The sequence below is a fragment of the Leptonychotes weddellii genome, chromosome 5 (genome assembly GCF_054177405.1).
Source record: "Leptonychotes weddellii isolate Sample4059 chromosome 5, ASM5417740v2, whole genome shotgun sequence".
In the NCBI taxonomy this organism is placed as follows: Eukaryota; Metazoa; Chordata; class Mammalia; order Carnivora; family Phocidae; genus Leptonychotes; species Leptonychotes weddellii.
Window position 1 is genome coordinate 81469847 of NC_138373.1, and position 5735 is coordinate 81475581.

Genomic DNA, 5735 nt, shown 5'->3' on the forward strand with positions numbered 1-5735 from the left:
AAGACTGTATTTATATCTCTGCTAGGAATATTGCTTTGATCAGTGAATTAATAATTATAATCCAAAACTCACTTTAGTAAAATTTTACAGAAAAAGTTTTGATGACATCAAAGAGCAAAATTTTAACTGGTAAGTAAATGTAATTGCTTACAAAGAAGCAAAAAATATGTTAACGTTCATTTTAACTAAGGCAAGACAATTGAGCCAAAGTATATGACCACTGCATTTGCCTTTCAAGCACAGCAGATATTTTACTCTAGTCTATCCACTCGTCTCCTATTTTCAGGTTAATTTCCAGACTTTTTTCCCAGAATGACTTCTCAGGGCTACATGTCCCCTGCTTTGAGACAGGATGCTGTGGCTCCCATAATGTTGAGTCTGTTCTCTGGGGTGGCCAGACCTCAGCTGAGGCGAATCATTCTCAGAATCACTGCTCTGTTCCCATGACCTGGACCTGATTAAACAAATTACAGTGGCAAGCCCAGAAGTATTCCTCCATCCAGTTAGGCAGAAACTTGGGACCTAAGCAAGAGACAAGTCACAGGAGAAAGCAACAAAGTGGAGATAATTTTTTCAGGCACAAGAGCAGAAAACGAACACTATAAACAAGGGGCAGAATTCTATAAGCCTGGATGGTAATGGTGAACAGCAGTGTGCAACAAATAAAACATCATGTAATAACAAGCAATTACAGACTCTGCAATAAGGATATGAGCAAACCTAATATGCTAACTAGCTGAAATGTTTCAACTACAAAATCTATGAAACTAACAAAAGAAACAGAATAATAACCAGGGCTTAAATTCCATATTATAAACTGCTCCTCAATGCAACTCTAGCCTGCCTATGTTTTATTTTCATAACTCATTTTCTATCTCTAGGTCAAATTGGCCATAGTCCATCTTTTTTCAAAAGTTCATCACCCCAGATCAATCTCACTGGTTAAAATAAGCAATCTTTCTACAACTTGTAAACATAAAATTTGCCTGGAATAGCCTGCTTGTGTTTCCTTTGTTAATGTTGATCATTTTCAAGTTAACAGCATAGACTTGAAATTCAATTCAGTTTGGTTAGACATGAATTCAACTGACTTAAAAATTTTAAATGATAAAAAAGTAAAAAATCATTAATACAAAAGAGGGTATATAAACATTGCTTTATCAATATTCAAAATAGATATTCACAAGTGTTCCCAAATAAGGCAAGTCACAAATGTTTGATTTAATGGTATTTGGTTCCACAACTATTTTATATTGGGGTATTGCATTCATAGACAATTTCAAGGTCAAAGTATTTGCAATATCATTTTTATATAGTAAATGGGTTAATTAATAAGAAGACATTTATCTCTCTTCTTGATAATATAATAATTTAACCAAGCTACATTAGTCCATGTGTCCATTCATTTAGTCATTTATTGAACATCTATGTATACCGGGCCCCAGTTAGGGGCTGAAAATCACCATAGACAAGATAAATACGTTCTGAACTCATTACAAGAAGAAATGAGACTTCTACAGCACAGAAAGCTTTGATTTCCCACAAAGTTCCCACCATTTTGTGAGGAGATGTTATTTCTCATTTTCACCAAATGGTGGGCCTTAAGACCATGGAGGAAAATGAAATGAGAAGAGAATAGATACTGATACTAAAGCCTCTATGTAGGGCAAGGGATGACTAATAGCTATGGTCTTCCTTCTCTGTGGGAATCCCAGCAGAATAAGGGATGAGGGGCGCCTGGGTGGCTCAGTCAGTTAAGCAACTGCCTTTGGCTCAGGTCATGATCCCAGGGTCCTGGGATAGAGTCCCATGTCCAGCTCACTGCTCAGCAGGGAGTCTGCTTCTCCTTCTCCCCAGCTCATGCTCTCTCTCTGTCTCTCTCTCTCTCTCAAATAAATAAATAAAGTCTTTATTTAAAAAAAAAAAAGATAAGGGATGAGACAGTGTGGGAATCTAACAGGGAAGCCTCAAACAATGCCATTAACAATGTGGCGGCCATGCAAGCTTTTTTTACTCAGATATTCTTGGTTATGGCTCATATTTCCCCCAAGCCTAGTGTGTTTCTGTTCATCTTAAATTATACATTAAAAACAATAATAAGCAATAAGAATAGTTTTGTCCTTAAAAATGGCAGGTAAAGTAATATTCTTTTCAGGAGGATTATTTTTCTTTGAAAAATTCTATCTTTTTAGAGCTTATATCTCTAGCTCATAGTAACCATCAATATAGCAATGACATTTTTGCTTAGATATTAAAATGATTTATAAACATTTTATCAGACAACAACAAGAAGAAGAATCTTATGTCTGTGCAGTATTTTATAGTTTACAAACACTTTCACATATATTATCTCATTTGATTAACAACCCTGGCAGGCGGCCAGGGCAGGCATATTTATCCCTGCTTTTAAAAAAATGAGACAAAAAGAGGTTATGAAACTAGCCCAAGGACTCACAGTAAATAGTAAGGAGAACTAGGAGTTAAACCTAGGCCAGGTGTCCTCAAGCCCAGGTCATGTGACCCAGGCTCAGTTTCCTTCCCTCCATGTTCTGCTTCCTATAACACTATGACCTCAAGTGAGTTGATGGTACCGTGACTTTTACCCATCAGTTCTGTAGATGTTGATAATATAGATGACTTATTCCATATATGGTTAACATCATATAAGGGATTGGTAATAGAGTAAAGGTCACTAGCTACCATTTGCATAAAGCATCCTGGAAAATTAGAGTAAATCATCATGGAAAACGTATTATGAGTGGCCAAAAGAGAAGCAAGAAAATAAATGAGCAGAGGGGTGTTTTTTTTATTGTTTATGAAGAGAAAACCATTCAATCTGAAATTTTAATAAATTAATTCCCTACTAATGACTGGTTCTAATATACGAAACTTTTGGGAATAATTTATGTACTTCTAAAAGATATTTGGTAACTTTTCAGTGCTCTAGAGCTTTTTAGTGCCTCTCTCCTACAGAATGAGGTTAACATCATTCTCCATTTGATCCCCTGTTATACCATACTATCACCTTAAAGCAACATATTAGTAACTTAAAACACCACTTCAGGAAAGTTGCTCTGTCCTTATCTATATTCATAGATATTCAAATTAATAGAGAAATAGAGTAATTTTTTGAAATTGTTCTTGTTTAACCCAATTCACCAATATGTTCGAAGTACAAGATGCCAGACAGCAGGAAACACAAAAACCAATAGAACTTGGTCTATGAATTCAAGAAATCTGCAAGAGCAACTTCTATGTGTATAACAAGATTTACTTATAGCCTAAATTTATATTTAGTAGATAACATTTGGGGCTGACTCATCCGCATTTACCTTTTTTCCTGATAATGCTTCCCACCTATAGAGATGGCCCTCTGGCTGCCTTACCCACCACGGCCGGCCACTGGCCCAAGCTGAACTAATTAGATTCTCCCTACTGAATTTTGAATGAGGACACAGAAACTCCCGTAAAATAGCTCTGGTGATGGATCAGGTAGACCCAGGAAATGAGGGCAACGGATTGGCGAGGCATGATTATAGGGTTGCCCGGCAAAGTATAGACATCCTATAATGTCATTTGCTAAATCTGGGAACACTATACGATGTGCCATGTATAAGTGAAGAGCACTGTTCTGTAAAAAAAGAGGGCAGAAACACAGAGATAAGGAAAATTAAAGACCATGGTGAACATGCAGTGGTGGAAGGGCTGAGATTGAGGGAAAGGGAAAAATATACCAAGATTTGCCTTGGTCACTGACAACTTTCCACTCCTCAGTTCCAGCCCCGTGGGAGATCTGGCTGTATTTCCTGTCCTTGGGTTCTATGACATACTTTGCCTCTTTATAAGAGATCCTTCTTTTCTTTAGATTGCTTAGAGGACAACTGTCTCTTATATCAAACATATCCTAAGGCATGGATAATATTGTCACACTTTGAGGCAAAGTTTTTATTATTTCACAAACCTTAAAGAATTCAAGAGTCCATGAGATATGTGAATGGAAAACTTGTTTTTTATCATCAAGAGTAGGAAAGTTAGCCTCTCTGTAATAAATACTATAAATATAAATACTTGTTTTTAAAAATTCTATATTTGGAAACCTTGGTGTCCTTGTACATAGCAGTTGAAGCATAAACTCATTTAATTCACTTCTTCCAGATATGACTCTAAAATGTCGTCCCCAAAGTAAAACCTGTGAAATGGCTAAATTAAGTCTTTAGTTTTGATTATGCTTATTTCCTCTCTTCTCTTTCTCTTTCCATATCCACCCCCCCTTCTCTAACCTCCCTGCCAAAGTGCCTCCTGAAGGAAAAAGGCCATTAAAAAAATCGCCTACACTTGAGTGTAAATTAGTCAAACATGCGATTCACACCTGGACTATTTGCATTTTTAAAAAAGACCTTAAGAAGAGGGAAGCCAACAGAACATTTCTGGGCTCTCTGTAAGTGATAACCCTACGGAATATGGAGTTTATATTAAACAATATTAGTTACTGGATTGGAGACAGATACAGATCATCATGCTGAATGTTCAGAAAAAATCATCTTGGTCTGGCTCAGTCTATCCAAGCTGGGATTGGGGTTAGGGCTGGAGATGACTTTTTCTGGGGTGGATCTGGGGCAAGGGGCAGTCGTTAGCTGAGCAACAGCCCACCTCCCAAAAGAACAAAGAAACAGAGTTGACCAGGGTCCTAAAGGAAGGACAAGAAATGATCTAAAATATGCACTTGGTAGTATATTTCTAGGGTCCGTTGCATGGAGGGGTCAGGCAAAAGTAAATACTACTATAAGATTCTTGAACCTAAACAAAACACAGGTGGATAGAGACCTCTTAATTTTACCCACAAGTTATCAAATTTTTCCCTCTATCCAAAAACATCTGCCCTGCCCCCCACCCGAAACTCCACGAATTGCATGTTCTTTCTGTTAGTAAGCAATCTCTTTCTAGAGTTTTAGGGCAGATTATCAGTCTTTCATACCTTCGTGTGAACTATGAAAGAACCAGTCAGTTCCTAGATGTAGTTTAAAATGTGGAAATGTTCTTACGGCTGGAGAGAAGGAAGAATTACTTTTGGAACAGGAGTAATTTGAAGGGCAGACAGGACCAGTCAGGACAGGAAGGCAGTGCTGATGACACTTTGTATCTGAAGGGCTGGAATTAGGAGACAAGAATCAAAAAACAAGCACAGAGTCTTGACAATCAAGCTTCTTAGTTTAAATTTTAATCTATAGTTGATGTGTCCCACAAAATTCCTCGAAACCGAATGGAAAGAACAATATACAATAGCTTCATGCAACTGTCCCCTCTTCAGGTGCCCAGCTCAGTGAGCAGAGTGGGTGTAGATTTCAGTCCCTCCCCCAACTTCCTTAGCTGGGCATTCCTTTTTTTTTTTTTTTTTTTTGGTATTTTTTTTTTTATTATGTTATGTTAATCACCATACATCATTAGTTTTTGATGTAGTGTTCCATGATTCATTGTTTGCATATAACACCCAGTGCTCCATGCAGAACGTGCCCTCTTTAATACCCATTACCAGGCTAACCCATTCCCCCACCCCCCTCCCCTCTAGAACCCTGTTTGTTTTTCAGAGTCCATCGTCTCTCATGGTTCATCTCCCCCTCCGATTTCCCCCCCTTCCTTCTTCCCCTCCTGCTATCTTCTTCTTCTTCTTTTTTTTTAATTTGACAGAGAGAGACACAGCGAGAGAGGGAACATAAGCAGGGGGAGTAGGAGAGGGA

General features: G+C 37.8%; 1 long non-coding RNA gene across 1 annotated transcript in view; it reads right to left on the bottom strand.

The window, feature by feature from the left end:
* Positions 1-3269: 3269 nt before the first annotated feature.
* Positions 3270-5735, bottom strand: part of LOC145721421 (uncharacterized) — a 13182-nt gene continuing 10716 nt past the window's right edge. Inside the window, exon 3 of the long non-coding RNA XR_014145093.1 lies at positions 3270-5148. This is a non-coding gene — a long non-coding RNA (uncharacterized LOC145721421). The remainder of the gene's footprint in view (positions 5149-5735) is intronic.